This window comes from Canis aureus, chromosome 6 (genome assembly GCF_053574225.1).
Source record: "Canis aureus isolate CA01 chromosome 6, VMU_Caureus_v.1.0, whole genome shotgun sequence".
Lineage (NCBI taxonomy): Eukaryota > Metazoa > Chordata > Mammalia > Carnivora > Canidae > Canis > Canis aureus.
In genome coordinates, this window is record NC_135616.1 from 25,703,688 (window position 1) to 25,727,006 (window position 23,319).

A 23,319-nucleotide genomic window follows, 5' to 3' on the forward strand; every position below is an offset into this window, starting at 1 on the left:
ATTAATAGAACTTCATTGGTCATGCTTGGCTCTAAGAAAAGCTGAATTTGCGCTAAGCACTCATATGTCCACATAAGTTCTATTAGTGTAAGAGGAGGGAAAAAGGATATTGAAAGGCATCTAGCAGTTAATTGCATTTTCAAATAGGCTGTTGTGGAAATATCAATAAGTTCAGGAAAGAGAAGACAAGTATAAATTGATGCTTGGTTATTTTGAATATTCTCCTACAATGAAATCACTAAAATTCCTGAAAGAAAAATTCTAAAATGGATTCTATTTTATGCCTCAGTAAATTACTTAAACTGGTATTGATTATTGCCTTAATTAATTACAGGATTATTGCCTCATACTTTGGACTGACTTATAAACTTGATGCTAGTTTCCTAAAGTTAACCTGAAAAAAAAATGACTACTTTTAGATATCCATTGGAAATTTTATGAACTATGAAGGCAATGGCAGTTCACTGATTTGTTAATTTGGAAAAATTGGAGGCAATCTACATTTACAAGTTCATTTCAAGTAATCTAAGGAAAAGTCAAGAATAAGAGGTACCAGGCAGCCTAGTTCAACCTGATTACTTCTGTCTTCACGATTGGGATTTCACTTCTATTAACATAGCTACTATTGCTCTTGGCCTATGGAAGCACTCATATTTGCTGCATCAATCTTGGTTTGTTAGCTACTAGCAATAGTTGTATCATTGTACTTATGGACAATGGAGTTGTATCCAATTGTGCTTAGGGATACAACCATAGCACATATTTTTTTCTTTTAGGGCAGGGTTTTTAAAGATATAAACCTCTGACTAAAGAGATTTAAGAGTGCAATGAATTGGAATGTGTTGTCAACATTAATTTACAATATATAAATGACAAAAAGTTGCATCTACTTTATGTCATCTTCAAAAGATGTTTTCCTTATTTGAATTACTTTTTTGACTAGTAAAATTAATTGTTGCTATATGCTTTCAGAACTTCTTGCCAACATAGTCACTATATTTTATGAATCCTAAATCAAATGACAAATCTGATAAATATCACTCTGATTTTTGAATGGTTATTATGAGAATCCTAAGTATTAACATCGAATTGCTTTAAATATTACACTTGGTGAATCATCTTTGTTGAATATAATAATGCATAGAATTGAAGCTATCCAAGAAAATGTGGAATATCTAATTGCTATGTTTTTTACTTAATTATTTCTCCCTGTATAAACAAATGACATGACAGAGCTCATATAATATAAATAATTTTTAAAAAATCATGAACAGAAAAATAGAAAAGTTGAGGAAAGGAAGAGAATAGATCAGACGAGATCGGGTGCATTCAGGGTGGTATGGCTGTAGACAAGGAAGAGAATAGAGCATAAAGATGCAAGCCATGAGATTCTAGATGATGGTTGAAATTAGTATTTGTTTCTAATTTCCTATTGACCACAGTGAAGAAAGAAACATTATCGTTTGTATGATTTCCATTGTGCAAAATGTAGAAAATATGCTGAATCTCCATGGAAAGAGAAGTTTCTTACCTGGAACATAGTCTTATTAGGAACCTGGGACACTCAGATACAGCGAATAGACAGTGATTTTATTAATATCCCTGCAACATATGTATTATCAGATTCCATAAAATAATACCTGGTATTATCTTTCAATAATATTTATATGGCACCAAAGTATGTAACTAAATAAAAGAAGGTCTGTGGGAAGCCAAGATGATATGACCCAAGGATATCCCCTTCTGATAGGCTGCTTTAATCCACAGAGAAGATCTAGGTCATTTAGGCAAAATCTAAACTCTCCACACACACCTAAAAATAAAACCCCATAGACTTCATATCCTTCCATAAATACTTCTCTAAACCAGGTTTAAAAAGTGTTGGACAACCAAGAGTTTGAGATCTAATTATGGTCATTGTACAGATTTAGCATAATAAATAGTTTCATTAGCCAGATTGTTCCTTGAAGGCAGGGTCTTCATCTTGTACCGAAACTTGTCTGCTGAGTACCTACTAGGCCTGCTCAGGAGTATGACTGGCTTCAATGAAATGAACATTCCTGTGTGTTATGAAAAATAGATTATGCACTATGACATAATATCCTCCAGTGCTGAGAACCAAATGGGACTTTAAAGTATTATAAAATGGTAATCTTTTTTTTTTGGCCCTCAAACACCATAGAAATACCTCTATAAAAAGTTTAGTTTTGAAACAAAATTTCACATATGCCAAACAACACAGTTTCTAAGTCAGGTAATGATATCAATGTGATAAACATTACTTTGATTTTAAGTACTTTCATTTCATGACTTCTTATCATGCTACTCCAATTTAAATCTTATAAAGGAAAATATATATATTTACAAGGACCATGTATTGTATTACTAGCAAAATTTCACATAGTATAATGATGTCAGTGTTCAAAATATAGATATTACAAAATATCTTTAATTATCCATTTATTTATTCATTCACCAAATATGTTCTGAGCAACCACCCATCATATGATACCACAGTAAACAGACCAGATAAAATCTGATCTCAATTTTGTACTAGTGAAGACCAAATCAAACAAGTAAACAAAATATGTAAACACATGCACACAATGTTTGGGCACTGATAGATTTTTTTAAAGTGGCAGAGGGGGCAGGTAGGATAGAGATTGACCACAGGCACTATCCAGGAAGTAAATAGGAAAAGACTTGCAGTGCAGGGACCTAAGTAAAAAGTGAGAACAAATCATCTGAATTTATGGGAAAAGAGTATTCATGAGGAATCTGTATTTGTGAGAGTTCTTAAAACAAGAAAATGCTTGCATTTTTCAAGAAACAGAAAAGCAGAGTAAACAAGAAGAAAAGAGTGAAAAGAAATGAGCATGGAACAAAGACCATGAGCAAGTTCAGGTAGGACCTCACAGCCATTGTAAGACATTTGGATATTTTCTCAAAGTGATAGGAAACGGTTGAAGAACTGGAACAGTTGATTGACATGATCTGATTAATATTTTTAACTCAGGCTATTGTGTGAGAATCGACTTTAGGTTAGGCCATGGGCAGAAGTTGGGGAGAGAGGGCAAAGTGGAGAAAAGGGACCAATTATAAGTCTGCTTTCAGATTCAAGTGAAAGATGATAGTGGGTTGGTCTAGAGTTGGAGTAACAGAAGCTATGAAAAGTAAAATTCTTAATATATTTTGAATATAAAACTAAATGATTTATTGGTAGATACGGCATTAGCATATGTAAGAAGGAGAAAAGTCAAATGATTCTTCAAGGTCGGAGTAACTGGGTGATTTTCTGAGATGAAAAAACTGTAGAATGAAGAAACTTAAATGCATATTACTTAGTGAAAGAAGCCAAACTTAAGAGACTACATATTATATGATTTCAACTGTATGACATTCTAGAAAAGGCAAAACTGTGAAGACAGAAAAAAGATCAGTGATTGCCAGGGGTTGGGAGTGAGGAAGAATAAATAGGCAGAGTACAGAAGATTTTTAGGGCAATGAAAATACTTGATACAATATTATAATAATGGGTATATGTCATTAGACCTATGTCCAAACCCATAGGATGCACACCACCAAGAATGAACCATAGTGTAAATTATAGACTTTGAGTGGCTATGATATGTCAGTGTAGATTCATTGATGTAAAAAATGTCCCACTCTGCTGAGGGATGTTGATAATGGGGAACACTATGCTATGTAGGGGCAGGAGGTATATGAGAAACCTCTGTACCTTCAATTTTGTTTTGAATCCAGAACCGCTCTTAGAAAATAAAGTCTTAATTAAGATTTTTTTAAGTAAATATGGATTAACCCACAGAAATCTCATTCAGTAGGTCTACTACAAACATAAAACACAAACAAAATAACAACAATAAATTATTGGAAAAGCTGGATGGCTAGGGAGTTGGTTGGGAGATGTTCAATGTTGAACATACCAAATTAGAAGAACCTATTAGTCATTCAAAGATGACATTTGGCAGCTATATATACAAACTTAGGTTTCTAGGGGGGTGTATTAGACTAGTTATAAACTTTAGAAATACCTTCCTCTACATGCTATTTAGAGGTAGGATACTTGATGAGATCATCTACTGAGTGAGTGTGCTTAGAGAAGAGAAGGAGCTGATTATGGGATTCCTAGACACACCACACATACATATCATAACCAGGAGCTACACTTAGCAGAGTCTGAGAAGCCAAGAAAAGTGAGGAGGGTACAGAACTGAAGGATGCATTTCACAAGGAAGTATGTATGCCCAGTGCTGTTTAAAATGTTGGCTATGGTGAAAGCTGGAACTTGACTGTTGAGTTTGGGACCACAGAGTTTACCGACAGTTAAGGGTTGTTTCAGTAGAGTGTGGAGGTAGAAGTATAATTATAGTGACTTAAAAAGGAAAGGAAAAGGAAAGAGCAAATTTGGGGTTATGCTATAGAGTGGAACCAGAAAATGTCAGAGTAGCTGGAGGGGGATATACAATTAGGGATATTTGTGGGGTTTTTTAGAGGTAGATTTATTACTTATGTTTCTTTGTAAGCTTATAGGAATGATCTCATTGGAGGAAATTTATTTTTAAAGATTTATTTATATTAGAGAGCAGGAGGGGCAGAGGAAGAGGTAGACAGAATCTCAAGTAGATTCCCCGATGAGCACGGAGCCCAACACAGGGCTCAGTCTCACAACCCTGAGATCATGACCTGAGCCAAAATCAGGAGTCAGACATTTACCTGACTGTGCCACCCAGGCGCACCTTAAGAGGAGGAAATCATTAGAAAAGAGAATAATTGCAATAACAAAATCCTGGAGGCAATAAGGGCTGGAATCAACTCCAGTTTGAGGTAGTGATTCCAACAATTTATCCACTATAATGGGAAAGGAAACGAATTATGCAGCTATAGATGCATCTGGTTTGGTAGACTTGGTGATGGAAGAATGAGAATGTTGTTTTCTTCTGGTTTGTATTATTTCACTAGAATAAAAAGCAAATCAGTAACTGAAAGAGAGGCTTGGGGAGAACATGTAGAAGTCTGGAGGAGAAAGGAGATGGGGTTAGATAGCCTTCCTATGTAGAGGTGACAGTTGGTCAGGGAAAAGGAGCAAGATTGCTGGGCAATATGGAAAGCCCATTCATAGTTATAACTATAGTTTTAAAGGCTAAAATCTTTAGCAAATAAAGGAAGCAGATGAGTAGATACTTGTACCAGGAAAGGTGTTACATGCTATAATCTAAGAGAATGTGCTTCAAGGAGGTGGATTGGTTTGTTTGTTTTTAAGGAGGAAAGTTAAAGGGCTAGGAAGAAAGAATAAATTGTATATTTGCTGAAGCCTGGGCCCAGAATGAATATATGTGTTCTCACAGGATAAGCATTTTAGTTCAAGAAATGAACTAAGCTTTAAGAAGGTGATCAGAACATTGATAAAAGAGGTTGGTAATATACAAGATTCTGCTGGTGATGTACACAAAGGAAGAATCTAAGGCTCACTAAGTAGTAAGAGGTGAGACTAGAAGATGTCTGTTCTGGAGAAGAGGGATGACAGGAGCCATGGACTTCTGGTGGGGATGAAAGTAAAAAGCTGTAAGGTGTGGGGGACATAATTCTGACAGTCAACTAGAGAAAGGGGGTAAGCAATCCTAATTAATGCCTCCTCCTTGAGAATAAATAAATCATAAGAAGTTTGTGGCACAGGGAGACGGAGAATCCAGAACAGTGGGGAAGGGGCAGAGGAGGGTGGTGGTTTCATGGGAGTGCCCAGAAATCTGTGGGTCTCTCCTTCAGTCTAGCTGTGAGCACTGTCTTGTTTAGGCTGCAGGACATGAAGGGGAAGAGAACTTACCAGGAACATGAAGAAAATTTTTCCAATTTTTAGTTCTATTGATTTCTATTCTTTTCTTTGCGTTATATTTTAGAAAATGTCTTTTGATCATACAAATCTAAAATGCTACATATTCACTTTTATCATTGTAATTTACCACTGAGAACCCACCATTGAACCCAAATAGTCCAACTTCAAGTTGCTTTGGTGATTTATTGTAGAGATTTCCAGCTCCCTGAATTGAATCTCATGGAATTCATGAAAATCCGGGAGACACGCATCTCTACAGTGGTAATACATTCTTTCCCATGGACTGTTTTTCTTTTTAAAAAAAGATTTTATTTATTCATGAGAGACACAGAGAGAGAGACAGAGACACAGGCAGAGGGAGAAGCAGGCTCCATGCAGGGAGCCTGACGTGGGACTCGATCCTGGGTCTCCAGGATCATGCCCTGGGCTGAAGGCGCGCTAAACCGCTGAGCCACCTGGGTTGCCCCTGTTTTTCTTTCTGACCAGAATGCTGCTTTGGTTTTATGCCTACTTATTAATGTCTACATAGTAATTCACTTCTGATAAAGTACAATCTGCATTGCAAAGTGTTCTGCTTAACATACCCACCAGTTGAGGCAAAGGTGGAATCTGAGGTGTGTGGATGATTCCTAATGTGAATCATTACTTGATTCAAGTTACTGATTCATTCAAGTTGCTGAAGAAATGTCCATAGACTCTGAAAATTCTGCTTTTCTTCTATAAATAAGTGTGAAATTAAGAATTAAGGTTGGGGAGATATTGTCACTTAAATGAGTGTTAGACTTTGGGGGTTCACATATGTATGTCATATTTTTTTTAATTTTATTTATTTATTTACGATAGTCACAGAGAGAGAGAGAGAGAGGCAGAGACACAGGCAGAGAGAGAAGCAGGCTCCATGCACCGGGAGCCCAACGTGGGATTCGATCCCGGGTCTCCAGGACCGCGCCCTGAGCCAAAGGCAGGCGCCAAACTGCTGCGCCACCCAGGGATCCCCTGTCATATTTTTAAATAAAAATGGAAAGGGCACTTGGGTGGCTCAGTTGGTCAAGTGTTCAACTCTTGATTTTAGCCCAGGTCATGATCCTCAGGTTGTGGGATCAAACCCCACATGGGCTCTGCACTCAGCATGAGTCTACTTGAGATTCTTTCACTCCGCCCCTGCCCCCACTTGCACATGTGGATGCTCTCAATCAATCAATAAAATATTTCAAAAAAATTATAAATGGAAAAGTGGACACAGGGTTACCTACTAATAAAAAGGAAAAACTAACACCTCTATTCACCAACATTTCATTAAAGAATTGGTATTTTCACAATTTAAAAAGTGACTACATTTCACATTATGAGAAACATATCACATTGCCCTCATTTTTTTCTTCTTTCTCTAACGTACTAACAAAAACCTCACCACAAATCTGTAACAAGCTGCAGACCAGAGGTAAACTGAATTAGCTGACCTCTTAGCCCTTACAAACATGATATGCCATGATATTATTTAGTGGTATGCAAAATTGTGCATTGGTTCTCTATTACTCACTCTGCTTCATTAAGCCCACTTAGAGTTTCAATAAAATTTCCAGAAATATTATTAGGATTGATATCTTCATGTCTCCGTCTATACTTTCCTTGTTGTAGTATCTTAAGGTATTGCTACCAGATCTCATATAGCAGTTCAGACTCTTCAATGTAAATATATATTTTTAAAATATAATAATCTGGTAAAAACACTATGGTGATCGTATTGAAAGAAAATGACAAATCATGCATAATTTCTTACTTTAATATTTCCTCTTTAGCATATTTCCTAGTACTTTTGTGAATAGGTTTACATTTTTGCATGTTGTAGCCATAATGTACATGAGCACACCTTTTAGCTCAAAGTATATGTATAATGAGATAGGAAATCCATTGAGTCATAGATACTCATGTCTATACAATACAGAAAAGATCTTCAATTTCAACGCCATCAGACAGACACTTGAGTTTTCTTGATAGCCTTATCTCAATGTGCCTAGTGATGAGAAATTCAGTATTGCTCCATGAAACCTATTTTATTATCTGCTACCTCTACAATTAATTTTTACTTTTCACAAATATAGCTTCCACATCTTTTTCTTTTTTCTGGACTTGCATCACATAGATGAACTCGTTGATTTTTCACGTAATGGCTTTTCAACCTCATATATCATTCCTCTTCCCAGCTTGTTTCCAGGCTCAATATTTTCAGATCTTCAGTTTGTATGCTTATCATTTCTATAGGTTTTCAAACCCTCTCATTGGTCTGTATTCTTTCCATAAAATGTCTTCCAACTTGTTGGTTTGACACTGACTCAACATAGGAACGGTTTAACCAGCACTAAATATAACAGAATTAACACTTTACAATTCTGTGTATTGTAATGCAGCATAAGATCTCATTTTATATCCTTTTTTTCCAAGCACATTACACTATCTATGGCTTATGTTGATTTTATATTCAACTGAATATCTTCATATATTTTTCACAATTTTCCACCTGTACATTATTCTATACAGCAAAGTTAGGTAAAATTTGACTCTTCAATTTCCCTCTTTCCAACCTGTAAATATTTAGATCTCCCTGCTGTGGGTCTGTATATCTCCTAGGTTTGTTCCTTCTTCTAATTGGGGTAGTTGTCTTTCATGTCCAGCTATGGATGAACTGACCATGATGGGGTTGAGAGGGAAGGAATATGCATGCCACAAATAGTAGTTCAGTTACCTCCACATTACCAGAGATTCATTCGTCAGTGTCATATAGATAAAATATTCCAAACTATTTTTTTCCTTTCCACACTACTCTTGTTATTTTAAAAATTTTCTGTAATTACCTATGTATGCAGAATTGTGTTAGTGCTATGGGCTATTAAAGTAATTTGTGGGGATCCCTGGGTGGCGCAGTGGTTTAGTGCCTGCCTTTGGCCCGGCGCATGATCCTGGAGACCCAGGATCGAATCCCACGTCAGGCTCCCTGCATGGAGCCTGCTTCTCCCTCTGCCTGTGTCTCTGCCTCTCTCTCTCTCTCTCTCTCTGTGACTATCATGAATAAATGAATAAATAAATAAAATCTTTAAAAAAAAAAAAAGTAATTTGTGAATAGATTTATTAGATTCTGCTAAACACTATAATAAACCCACCTTTCTACCAATAATATGTGCCACAATTACACAAAAGTAATTATTGATTTTAATTTTCAATTATTGATATATCAAGACTTAAATTCAAAATCCATTGTGCCTTTATTGACTATATTAATATTTATAAATAGTTCTCGTTTAAATTTTATACACACACACACACACACACACACAAGGTTGAAGAAATTTCTGTTTCTCCCCTTAGAGCTTACAGAGGGGCTCTGTCAGGCTTTGGGAAATTCAGATTAACTTAATCCATTGTGTTTTCCCACCTAGTGGCATTAAGAAATGAAGCCAGTTTGCATTGATTTTTTTTTTCTTTAGCAAGCCCTTCCTGTTCCTCATCACCATCTCTTCCCTGATGAAACTTCATAAAATATCGATTTGATTATGAGATTGTAGTAGAGTCAAAAGTGATCTATTGACCACTTATGTCTGACATAACAAAAATAATAATCTGTGTTATTGATTACTTGGACCACATTTATTGACTGATTATGTTGTAAGTAGTTTTCATGCATTATCTCACTTAGACCATATGATACCACTTCATCATTACCCCCATGTTGTAGATAACAAAAATGAAACACAGAATGGTCAAGTATGCCCAAGGCCATAGAACTACCAAATGATGGTGCTAGAATTTAAAACTAGATTGAGTCCAGATTCTAAATTTTTAAAAGTATGTCTTCCTAGCATTTCAAAGTCCCATATATGGCCCAGGAATATCTGGGCCATATATGGGATGTACAGGACCACAGATTATTACATGGGCAATACATAATTGCTTTGCAAAATTATAATGGTAATAAAGGACTTTCTCTTTAGCAAAAACAGTATACCCAATATGTGTAAAATAGCATGAGGTTCTAAAGGCAGCTGGAATTCCATAGAGCATTGTCAGCACCTCATGTTTGTTCTTGGCTAGGAAAGCTATCCCAACCAAAGTACTCTGTCCACTTTGTAGAGTAATTATACTTGCACCTGTAACTAATTCTTAAGGAAGTTAAACAGCATGGCGAAATCATCCAGAAGAAGAACGAGAGTACTGCTTCTTGCCTTGTGCTCTTATACTGCTCGCCATAGAACACAGTATATGAAAACACGTGGCACAATGTCTGGAACTTAACAAGCCCTGAAGGAATGTTATTAATTCAATCATAATATTGGTACATTGGACTTGGAAAGTATGGGCAATATAGGACAACAGAATATCCCGCAAAATGAAAACATCACATAAATACTGTGTGTGTACACACCTACAGATACTTGGAAAGTAATACTTGGTTGACCAAAAGTGTTCTTCAACATTATGGCAGAGCCAGTAGACATCTGGGAAAGCATAAAGATTAGAAAAAGTAACCTGAGCTGCAGTAATCAGGATGGAAGGATGTGAGGGAAAAGGGGCTTTTTTTTGTACAAAATTTCAAGACCAGCTGTTAACTTCAAGAGGTGGTTGCAAAGAGTGACAAGTGTGAAAGTGATAGAGTCTCTGACATAAAAAGCCAGCTGGTTTTGTGAGTACAGGAAAATATTAACTGTGCAAAGTAGAAATGAGAATACTTCCTTAAGAGATTGTATAGCTTGATATTTTCTAGCCACTAACCACATAGAAACCATCATCAGGAACATCATTTATAGGTACAAAGATCAGCAGAAGTGGGCAAGACTGGGAGTTTTTCATGTAAATCATGCTATACTCCAGTTTACATTAATTTAAAAATACATAGCATACATTAATGTTATCTTGTATATATCCTGTTCTGTTATCATATATATATCCTGTTCCAATTCCATGGTTAAGTAGAAAAGAGTTTTTTTCTATGACCATAGAAGCTCTTTTCTATAACCAAAGTCTGTTGATGTAATTGAGCAGTATTAAGTGGGTTTCAGCAGGCACTGTCCATTGAAAGGAGATCATTCAATGTTCAACTACCTAAACAAAATCATATATGGGAGCTTCCTTTGGTCTTAAAACAGACCTAGAGAGGAAAGTCAAGGAATGCAGTCTTAATGAAATTTTCCATTTAATTGTGAACCTTTTATGGAAAGTTCAAATGCTCAGTTGATATATCAGAATTTTAAATTAGAAGATGTATATATTTATAATTACATCAACAGCAGTGTTTTATTTAGAAAATTAATAGCCATTTTTCATAGCACTTTTGGAAAGTAGTCATGTGAAATGGAGATATCCACCTATGCATTCATGAGAAAGTGTCTAGTAGTTGAGTGGCCACAGTAATTACTCTAACTCCACCAGGCACAAAGAGAGTTGGGTCTTCAGCGTTGAGTAGGATGCCTGAAGACTTGCAATGGGTAAAACTTATGGGTAATAAATGCTCAATGTCTAAAAGAGCCTTTAGGATAGTGTCAGAGCACTTAGTACTGACTGGGTTCTCCAGGCTTGCAGATGCTGCCTCAGCAAAATGTGGTTGTTGTTGAGTACTGTGATTCTGGCAGGTAGCAGGTACAGTTCAAGGGGAGCCATCCTTCTCCAGCAGGATTCCCTACAAAGTAAGTGAGAAGGCATAGATGCAGAGTCCTGCCACAGGAAGGGAATAGGTAAGTCCTTGCTTGGTAGGATACTAAACTTATGATAGAGCTTGTTGAGGGCTAATGGAAAGGGAACATTGTTAAGGAGACAGATAGCCAGTCAGGACCAGGTATCTGATTGGCAGTAGAGGTGATGGTAGTGACATAAGAAGCCCTGCAGTCTGGCTCTCCAGAATGGAAGTCCAGATGAATCTTGAGTCCATTTGGGGTAGAAGGGAAGAACCACCGCACAATGCTGCAATGGAGGACAAGCATAGCTATGAACCCAAATTTGTATTCCTGCTAGGATATCCACTCCATAGAAGATTGTTAACAGTTTTAACTGTCTTATGTGTTATATTTTTCTTATGTGTTTCCTAACGTGTGATAAACTCAACCAGGTACTATAATAGTTAAAAGCGAAAAAATGCATTAGTTGGTTTTTAAATGTAGAATATATACCCTAAAAAAATAGATCTAACCATTTAGTTTCACAGTAGCATGTAAAAACATTGGCATGGCTGGGAGAGTACCTTTATTCTACCCTCCTTGTGTAAACAATATATGTAATAAAATGTCACATATACAGGTTGGAATACTACAGCTTTCCACTATCTGGTAGCCTCAATCCTCAACTCTAGGATTTCCTGAATTGCATTTAATAATACAAAGTTTAAGAAATTTTTTTTGTTGTAAGTGGCAATAAGTAGTGTTTAGTGCAGTTTATTCAATTCTGTATAAACTGTTTTTCTTTTGTCTAGTAAGAAAGAGAAAATAATCTTACTGGTTTCTCATACTAGATTGTGGAATAAGGTTAATAGTTCATGGAGTTAGTTTTTTCTGTGTCAACACTATCAGTAAGACCTTAGGCCTTAAGTGTGTAGCCTTCTCAAAGCATTATGTGCAATACATTTATTCAGAGATCACTAATTAAGAATTTACAGATGCTCAGCTCTGTACTACATATTATGGGAAGAATTTTTAAAACACAGTGTTCCTGTCAATTTGCCACAGAAGCATAAGAAATGCCAGAATGGGGATCCCTGGGTGGCGCAGCGGTTTAGCGCCTGCCTTTGGCCCAGGGCGCGATCCTGGAGACCCGGGATCGAATCCCATGTCAGGCTCCCGGTGCATGGAGCCTGCTTCTCCCTCTGCCTCTCTCTCTCTCTCTCTCTCTCTCTCTCTGTGACTATCATAAATAAATAAAAAATTAAAAAAAAAAAATAGAAATGCCAGAATGCTTTCAAAAGTTGTTGTGAGTGACCAATAAGCAAAACGTGGGTCTCCCCTGCCCCAGCAATGGGAATAATTCTTCTCAGGTTTTCGTGTTCCCTCCTTCTGGTCTCTGTCTATCCAAGGCATGAATTTCAGTTCATCCTAAGTGAAAATTTGGGTTTATTATTCTGTGACTATGTATCACTGATACTAGCTAATTCACATGGAGATTTGTCCTATATCTAATTTATATGGAGCTCTGTCCTACATAAATTGAGCCCAGATAACCTAATACTCTATCTTCACTCTAAAGCATTCATGGCTGATCCTATCCAGCACTCTGCTTCAGTCACTGAGACCACCGGCAGTGTCCTAATACATTGGTTTATTTTAGCAAACCAGAGAATAGCTTCCTTTCTTCACATTCAGGGATATCAGGAGCATGTCCTTACTTACCCATCTAGACAAGATCACCACTACCAAACTCAAGATTTCAGTAAACATTGTCAGTTAACTTTGTTTTGTAATTCTGAATTAATCATGCCCCTTTCATAGGGGAAGAGCCTCAAAGATTGCCATTGGATTCAGATGACCAAAAGGAGCTAGGATGGTACATGACTTCCAGCCCCACTTATTCTATATTAATAAATATGCCAGTGACACATGAATCACACAAGTTCCATTTCCCAAGAAACTTCAAAACTCAAAACATAATTGATGCATCAAACATTATCTCACAAACATCAAGGGAGCACTAAATCTTTAAAGAAAGCTACAATGATTTTTTGTGAGTAAATTGTATCATTTAGGGAGGGACAGTAGGGGAGGGGAAGTTCAGTCATTACCTAGTAATTACTCACCCTTATTTCATTGAATTTTCATATGATTATAAATTGGTTATTATGATATTATCTAAAATGATACAGAAGGAATAACCATAACACAAATTACCGTATATTGGTAATTTACTACAAATACAGACAATTTTACAAAGAGTAGATTTTTTATAGTAATATTTTGAGAGAAATTTTGTGCCTTTTGTAAATTTGATCATCAGGCCTTGTCACTCATCAGCAAAATAAAAACATATATATTTCAAAAACAGAGGACCTATTTTTATCTCATAGTGACAGTTGTTAAATTATTAAATTTCTAACTATACCAGGGAGCCTTGGTCAGCCTGTCATCTTCTTGCCTTTACTTTCCCTCTGCTCGCATCAAGAAGAGTTATAAGCAGCAAAAATTGATCTTCCTATGGATTTTGCTCTGAGCTGCAACCAGCCAAGGTATTATTCTATTGTATGTGTCACTGGAGTTGTCCTGGGGGAAGTCTTACACAAGGCAGGAATTACTCTGTGCCCTGAGCTGTATTCATAAGGCCTTACTCAATGAAAATTGCAAGCTGCCTTGATGCAGACAAGTTTATGAAAGACATCATTATTATTTTTCAAACTACATTGGATTCCTAGAAATGCACCTTACTTTCCCATAAATGACTTGTTTTCACTTTTTTCTTCACCAGAAAACAAAACATTCCTGCTTACATCAACTGTGTCCTTCATTTATAGATACAAGAGGACAACCTGAACATTTGAAAATCACTTCTAAACAGACATGGAACTGAGCTCAAATGACAAAAGTTGGTTACATTGTTTAGAAAAAGACTATTGGATATTATACCTCGACTTTAAGAATATGATTTTGAATATATCCAAGGTACAATATATGTCTATGTATTGGATGAATTTTGATCACAGCAACCAAAGTGTTAACACAGCCAGTACCTTTCTTGGATGGTTTTGAGATAAATCTAAAATAAACTTAACTAAATATGATTTAACAAAAGATTAAAGAAGTATCATATAAAAATAGTTGAATTTTAAGGAGAGAGTAAATATTTTTGGACATTGAGGCAGCCTTTTGCCTCCCATTTTCTTGAGGCTTGGGGGATCTATCCTTGGATTAAAAATCAGTGGAGACTTTGATTTTCCTCTTTTAAAGAATGATCGCCATGTCTTCTACTCTGCTTAGGTGTATTTCTCCACTATGAATTTATCAATTGGACATTTAATTAAGAAGGGATGGCTTACTTTGCCTGAAAAAACAGGACTGCGACCTCTCTACCTACAGACTTGCCTAAATTCGTGGACTTTGGTTATTCACATAGGTAGAGGTATTACCCAGACAGGGAACCAGCCAGAGCTACGAAGGGAAAGTATCACCATGTTACCGACTTGGGTCCTTGGGGCTCTCCAAATAATAGAAATTGAGGCAAGAAAGAATTCCAAGCAAGTCTTTTTGGGGAGGCTTATGCTCCAGTACAGGGAAATAGCACAAAGAAAGGGTTCTTTTTGCTGGTTTTCTAAAAAAAAAATAAAAAAAAAATACAAAAGGCCAGGGAAAGTTTTTAAAGAGACTGAGGTGAGAAAGGAGTGACATCTAAGCCCGTAGAGGTAGGAGAGACACAGAAGGTTGGGTGTGCAGGCACATTGGACAAGAACCTGCTTAATCGTGCATCACAAGTCTCATTAGCATGTTAAATCTCCACCATGGGCATGATTTTTATAAGAGAGAATGTCAGCAAAAGATCAACACTGGGGTCCACCCTAGTGCAGACTGTTTTGATCCCCTCTTTACCAGTCTCGTAGTCTAATCTCCCTTAGGTAGGCATTCTCCTTTCACATTCCTGCAAGATCTGCAACTCAAGGGGCATAGGGTTTTAGCTATGAAGGAATACAGGGTCAGGGTTGAGAGGACTTGAGTCTAATCCCTGCCCTCTCTCAACCAGGTCATCCAAAGAGGGAAGATCTGTCTCTCTTGGACTGAATATTTTTACTTTTTTTCCCAGTAGGAACAATCTAACTTCAAGAAGACTTGATGGTGATTAACATTATGCAGGGCATTTTATCACTGAAGCATTTTTTTCAGTGTTTAAAAATAAAGAATTAAAAGGAAGATATCAAATGATTTAAAATATCAAACCATGTGCTTTGATTTCAAAGAATTTAGAGAAATACTCATTATTTGATCATGCCCATGGCACTTCCCTTCCCTGACATCAAGTTCTGGACTAGACCTAGGTTAATCTCCTGAACTCCCAAGCGTGTAGAGTCCATACTGATATTTGGCTCTACCTCCTGCTTCCCTGAGGGCTTTTACTGACTCCTGAGCAAAAATACCTTCAGACTTTAACAGAGGCATTCTCACGCTGTTAATAGCAGGGAGCTGCCTGAGGATTGTAATTCTCCCTCTGTTCTTTTGAATGACAGGCCAATTAAAACCATTTTGCCTTGGAGGAGCTATTGCCAGATTGGAAACAGGAAGCAAATTCTGGTCCACTTAGATTTTTATATTTGAACTCTTGATTCCTATCGAGTCTCAACAATGATCATGAGGATGATGCTAATGACAATTCTTAACAATCTGATTGCGCTGTGGTGTTTCTTTGAGCCCTGATTCCCACCTTAGTAAGTGGCACCATCTATCTGCCTTCAAATCTCTTCCAAGTCAGAAGCAAATGTGATCTCAGAGCCCCTCCCTGTAGATTTGCCTTCTGATAAATCCTTCAGACTGTTCTCTCTCTGCTCCCACTTCCAGGATAATCACCAGAGCCTGGTCACTTCTTTCTTAGAAGTGCTTGTCTTTACCTATCTGCCCCTCCATGATCTGTCCACACTGGACCCAGAGGGATCTTTCTAGAACATTAGTCTTACACCAGTATCTTCTCTAAATCCAACCATAGAGGGGTGCCCAGTGGTTTAAGGCAGAACACGAAGAAGCTTCAGTGTAACTCAGAGCCCTCTAGGACCTGGACCCATACCTAAGCCTTGAATTTCTCTAGCTTTGTTTGCACTAGCCTAGCTGCAGGGGTGCCTGGAATCAGCACTGCTTATGTTGCTCTGTCCCACAGTTACATCCCATTTATAATTCAGTCCCAACTCAGCCACCTTTTCTTTTGCAAATTTTTTTCTGCCCTCAAAGTGAGTGAGATGCTCCTTTGGGCTCTGTGGTACTCAGTGCACACCTTTGTTCTAGAACGTGTCACAATGTACCTTACTTATTAATATAAGTGACTTACACATTCATTAACATTAGACACCTTTAGGCTGTCATCCAACAACTATTCGTCAATTTTTAATAATATACAAATTATTCTCTGTGATGTCATTCTCAATCAGATGGGGGTCCCCAAGTGTGGGGTGATGGTCTGATGGTCGGGTGGAAGCCAGTAGCATGGGCTCTAAAATGATTCACCAGAGGCAGAACAAAGGAAATAGAAGTTTATTGAATACGCTCCAAGGGAGCAGTGGACAACAAGGGGAAACTGTGTGCAAGGAGATGGTGGGACTGTTTTTAAAGGAGAGAAGTGAGGAGGAATGGGGAAATTAGCAATTCTTTTTTTGGTAACCACGCCTGATTGTAAGTAACCCATCTGTTTGTTAGGGCCAATGGGTATGTGCCTGATGGGCCTGTCTGCATTCAGCCAGACTGTTGATGTAGGCTCTTTCTACCTTCCACTGCTCAAGGCTGTCTGCCTAAAAGTGGCCTCTACACTCCATACATAAAGCTGCCATTCTATTATTTCCAGGTGGTTTTTTTTATTTTCCTGTCAGCTTTCATTATAGTTATTTCTTTGCCTTTTGCTGATTTTTCTTTATTTGCTTCTATGAACATTATTTCAGAGCCAGATTAGATAAAATCCTTTATTATCTGCAGCAAGTACTGACTTATTACCAATGATAATGACTAGTTACTTTGAAAGTTAATTCTTAAAAGGAGTCTCCCAAAGGGTAATGTTGAAACTGATCTGGTGATTGGTATATTTGGCAGATGAATCATAATTTGAAATTGAATGAGTGAATTTGTCTTGATGAATTTTGGTTATTAAAAAAAATGATTTAGAGTAAGTATCTGATTTCAAATGTTGCCTTTTGCACCTTAGATGTGTTTTTAAAAAAAAAAAAATAAGCCTAAATTGGAGTCATTTGCCCCTCATGACAGCAGACCAGGACTTAATAACAATTTTAACCTGTCCAAGGAATGTGACCTTATAAAAGTCAATCTGAAATTTCCAGATCAGCACCAGTGAATTAATCTGCATATTAAAAACCCTGCCATTTCCTTCCCCCTAAAAAGGAGATGTCCTAGCCTGAAACAATCCTCTCCTTTTTTTTTTTTTTTTTTGCTAATAACTTCTTTGCCCCAAGCTCCCTAGTCTAAAATAAATGCTTTCATACTGTGCAACTTCTCAGAACTGTACTGTACTTGATAGATGGGATGCTGTCAGATTCATGAATCACTTAATAAAGCCAATTAGAAAAAAAATAAAGCCAATTAGATCTTCAAATGTACTCAGTTATTTTTTTTAACAGGTATGTTTATTAGAGGATTGGTTCCCCATCACCCTGTCTGTATTAAAATCAAAGTAGTCTCCGGGAAACGGGTGAACAACCAGAAGCCTTTGCAGAGTATACTTTTTCCTTTTTCTGTTATTCTAGAGTGCCACCTTAGTTGACTTAGGTTTCTGTCTGAAATTAAAAAAGAAAAAAGAAGGAACTTGTTGCCTTCACTGCTATCAAAAACTACAAGTTTCTCTGAATTGATAGGGTGAGGGTGGAGTTTCCCCAGAAATCCTGCAGCCAGCATTTCCCATGTACTGTTTTCCAAAAGTCTCATGAGCTGAGTGTTGCTGTAGATATTAGAAGGGCGATGGGCTTGGTTGGTTGCTTCATTGTGTTATGGTTTGTGGATCTAAAGACAGTGTTAACCTAGATCTTTCTGGCTCACTCAAATAAAGTAACAAGATGCTGGATTATTAGAAAAGAGGCCAGATGTCAAGTTAGTATTTATATCGTATCAGGGTGGAGAGCAGATGGATGAGCACATTTGTAAACAGAGTTACCAAAATTATCTAAATTCTTAGATCTAAGAACTGCTATTTGGGATCTATATATGTTTTATTTATTTATTTTTTAAGGTTTTATTTATTTATTCATGAGACACTGAGAGAGAGAGAGAGAGAGAGAGAGAGAGAGAGAGAGGCAGAGACACAGGCAGAGGGAGAAGCAGGCTCCATGCAGGGAGGGTCTTGATCCTGGGTCTCCAGGATCACGCTCTGGGCTGAAGATGGCACTAAACCGCTGAGCCACTCAGGCTGCCCTATGTATGTTTTAATATTTAATCCATATGGATTGCATTGCCAAAAAACAAGAAAATTGGCTAATTTGGTTCTAGTTGTGTTTACCTAAAATTTACCAAGATATCAAGTGATTTCAACTCTTTGGGTTCACTGCATTGTCCTTGAGGGATCTTTAGCTTGCTTTCTTTCAAGGTGAAGTAGAAGCCAATATAGCTCTGAATGTATCATTCCCAATCAAAAATAGATGCATCCCTCTAAAATAAAATGTTTCCATTTTGCTATAGTATTATGTTTTATCCTCGTTTCTCCTGGTCACCATATTTATTTTTATGACTTTCAGTTAACTGCACAGCTTTCTTTGCTGACACTGCTTGTATTCTGTATTGTTCAATAGAGTCCCTTCTTCGACACTGCTTTGAGTCCCATATTAACTCAATTTTTTTTAATCCACACTGCAATGGATCTTTTATTTCCTTTGCTGTGAAATATAAGGCCATCTGTTGAGGCTGGGATGTTATTATTTTTATCATTACTGCGACTAGACTGGACTCCATTCATACCCTCTTGATAGATCTAGCCTGTCAGCCCTCAGAACAAAAGAGTTTTGTTTTAGCTCTCCTATCTTACTGCACAGTGATTGATCATTTCTCACTCAAACTCTTACAGTTGTGAGTCATTCACATGAGGGCACTTGCTTGCTTGCCCCTCCACCCTGCCCATGTGTAGGCCAAGTCAAGTGGTTCTGCCTCCAAACTGTATCCCATAGGAGTTGACCTCTGTACAGCCATATCCACAGCCTTCACTCAAATGCAAGTCACCATCATCTCTTATGTGAACTATTGTAGTATCTTCTCCACTGGTCTTACTGTTAAACTAATACACTCTTGATACACAGCCAGAATACCTTCTTATTTTCCCTTTCATTGGAGCTTTTTCATCTGTGCTTGTTGGCATTTCCAGGTTGGCTTCACCATGGCCCAATCTGGGATGTGTGAGCCAGAAAGAAAACACAAAGAACTCTCCACCATATTGTTTCTCAGGCTTTATGATCCCTAGCCAGTGTCTTCTCCTCTCTAGCATTCTTATGTTTGTTTTATATATAATGGCCAGGGTTTTAAGCCAAACTTAGCAGGAAGAAGAGGGAAAAGCATATCTACTATATCTGGTCTAGACCCAGAAAGTCCAGAATGCCACTGAAATATAAATTACATTGTGTAACTGTCCCAAGTTTAAGCCTTTCATTGGCTTTCATTGCTCTTAGTATGCAGTGTAAAAATATGTCCATCTATAAGCCCCAAAATAACATGATCTCGACCTATCTCTTCAGCAGTTACTTTGTGGCAATTGGCCTCATTCCATTCAGCTGGCCTTTTGTGTCCGTGAATGAGCAAAAGTTCTTTCCTCACTCAGAATCTTATTCCACTTGTTCTCTTTGTCTCAGCCGTTTGTCATTAATGCTACTCTGCTGGCTCCATTTCAGCCTTCAGTTTAAATACCTTTCTTTATAATGTCCTTTCCTAACCATCCTACCTAATCTAATATTATTCTTTTACTTTCTTTATGTTTACATCTTCTTCAGGAATTAATGTGAATCAGATTTTTCTGTTACTACTTTTCATCGTTGATGCAAACAGGTTTCCAGCATGTCCATTGACCTCTTGAAGTTACATTTAACAAACAGCTCACTTGGAGGATGTTAGTGTATTAGCATCAACCATTTTATAAACAAACAAACACAAAACAAGTCCCTAAGTTATAGATCAATATGGCATCATAGGCAGGGTTGCTAATTTTACTTTGCTTATTTTTGATTTATTGATTAGCATAACTAATATTTACTAAGTGCCTGTTGTGTATCAGGCACTATTCTAGCTCCGGCTCTTATGGAGAATATGTTCTAATAGTGGGAGAAAAACAATAAATAAATATGAGAGAAATATATAATATGCCATGTGATGAGCATAAAAGGGAAACAGAGTAAGGGAAGAGAAAGTGGCTGGAGCATGCAAGGAATGGGAGAAATATTTTACTAGAGTGGTCAGGAGAGGTCTTTTTGTAATAAGGTGACATTTAAGCAGAGACCTGAATGAAATTGGGAACTACATCATATAGACATGTATAGGAAGCAAAGGGAATGGTAAGGACATATGTTTTGAAACGGAAATTTATGTGCCATTATTGAGGGGCAACAAGAGATGGGTATAATAGAAGCTTAGCAAGGGAGGAGGCAGCACTAGGAGATGAGATCAGAGGAATAGCCAGTGGAAAACTATTGAAAGAGGTCACTGACAAACTTTGACCATGAGAGATTGCGTGTGCCTCTTACCCGTGGCCACCATTAGACCTGGTTAAAAGTACTGCCCATTGGAACATGGAAACAGTGTCACCAATAGAAGCAAGCTGATGATGAGATTTATTTCAAAGCATTATTTGATAGCTTTAAGTTCTAGTAAGAATAATAGATACATGACACCTGTAAAGCCTGAGTTTTACCCAGTTGATTCCACAAAGGCAGAGAGAATGAAGAGAAAGTAAAGATAATTAGGGCAAATTATAAAAAAAGTAATTAGAAATAGTTCTAACAGGAAATGAGCTAATTGTTTTAAAGTTATTTAAAATTCCAAACTCACAGTTGTTTAATTGCTTTCCTATATTGCAGTGTAACTAGTGTAAGCAACTGAATCAAGTTCTGTGGATAAGTGGAAAAAAATAGGAAATTGAAATATTCCGGAAATACCAAAAGGAAATTAAATGTGTACAATCTTTTATTTTTTATTTATTTTTTAAAGATTTTATTTATTCATGAGAGACACAGAAAGAGAGAGAAAGGCAGAGAAATAGGCAGAGGGAGAAGCAGGCTCCCCAAGGGGAGCCCAACGTGGGACTCAGTCCCAGGACTCTGGGATCATGCCCTGAGCCAAAGGCAGATGCTCAACCGCTGAGCCACCCAGGCATCCCACAATTTTTTTTTTTATTGAAACTTAAAAACTACACTTAGTGCATATATATTTGTGTTTTGGAGATATTAGATAAGAACTAATTGTCATGTCTAATACCATGAAGAGAGTAAGTTGGTGCCCTGTATAGGAGTTACAGAAGGAAGGAAGTAGCCAGTTCCCTCTTTGTAGCCGGATCAATTTCATTCATCCATACAGGCTTATATCATGAAGGCCTCTAAATCTGATGTTGACTATGTCTAATTGAAGCAGAAAATAAAGGTTTCATCCTCACTTTTCCTTACTGCACTTCCTCTTGACATCAAAAGTAAGATGAAGTACTTTCTAGAGGTCTCTATTCTATACGTATTCTCAGAACTGAACTACTTCCTTTCTCTCCTTTGCCTTCCATTTATTCCCTAATTAACTGGAATTAATATTGCATCTTCTTTATCATTACAAGCACCAAGACCCATAATATATATAGAAAAGTACAAATTATATGTTGCTTGAAAATATTACTTCCCATTTTATAATTATTATCATATACTAGACCATGCTCACCTTAATAAACCACAAGAGATTCCTTCAGTTTACCCTTCTCCTTTTCACTCTTAACTCTTTACAGAGATGGCTCAGTTATTTGAATGCCTTCTTTCCCCCCACAAATCCCACTTTGCCTGACTGATTCCAATTTATCTTTCTGGACTGAAGTTTTAAGTGACCTTTTAAACCTTCCTTAATCATCCCTTTTTGGTTAGCACATTAGTGTTCTGCATAATTACATTATGGAATTTAAGATACTGTAATGATTTTATGTCTTCTTTAGGAGATAACAAACTCCTCAGAGCGGGGATTATATCTTAATTTTTCTTATATCCACAGTATGTCACACAATGCCAAGAACATGGGTAGGCATTCTAAATATTTCTTGAGTGATTGTATGAATGCAATCTCAAAACAAGCTTTATGCTATTTAAACATAATAATGAGAAAGTTACAGTAAATTCGAAGGTCATGAGGATGTTTACTATTTAGAACTCCCTTTAAATGCATAAGCGCACAAATACATAATAGTGTTACCATAAGTACTTGAAATAAGCCCACATTTATATTTTACTTAATTATTTTCATGGTCATTTAGATGAGTCTTGGTAACACTGAATATCCTGAATTCATCTTACTCTTTTATGGTAGTCCTTGAGAATCTACTGAAATTTAAAATTTGAGTAAAATTTCTTGACCATGTATTTTTTCATTAAACGTTGACAGTGAATAAGAACCATCAAAAATGTACTTGGCTTAACATATTAAGTTCTGCATTTTAATTTTTCATATATTTGAATGGTATGCTGATTAAAAGCTGCACAATAAACTTGATAGTTATAAGATATACCATTTGATATTGAATAGGGTGGTCATACCAGAAAAGAGAAAGAAATTATATTTTTCTTCCTCTCTTCACTATGTAGCAACAATTTTGTA

The 23,319-nt window shown here is 36.9% G+C and overlaps 1 protein-coding gene and 1 long non-coding RNA gene across 12 annotated transcripts in view; one reads left to right on the forward strand and one right to left on the reverse strand.

Moving 5' to 3' along the window:
• Window positions 1–23,319, forward strand: part of DTNA (dystrobrevin alpha) — a 352,302-nt gene that overhangs the window by 47,924 nt on the left and 281,059 nt on the right. The window lies entirely within an intron of this gene.
• LOC144315624 (uncharacterized) overlaps window positions 1–23,319 on the reverse strand; it is a 91,203-nt gene that overhangs the window by 36,728 nt on the left and 31,156 nt on the right. For 2 of the 9 annotated variants that reach the window (XR_013381361.1, XR_013381355.1), the window contains exon 3: window positions 11,403–11,519. The exons of the other annotated variants lie outside the window; for them this stretch is intronic. This is a non-coding gene — a long non-coding RNA (uncharacterized LOC144315624). The remainder of the gene's footprint in view (window positions 1–11,402; window positions 11,520–23,319) is intronic. 9 annotated transcript variants of the gene reach the window in all.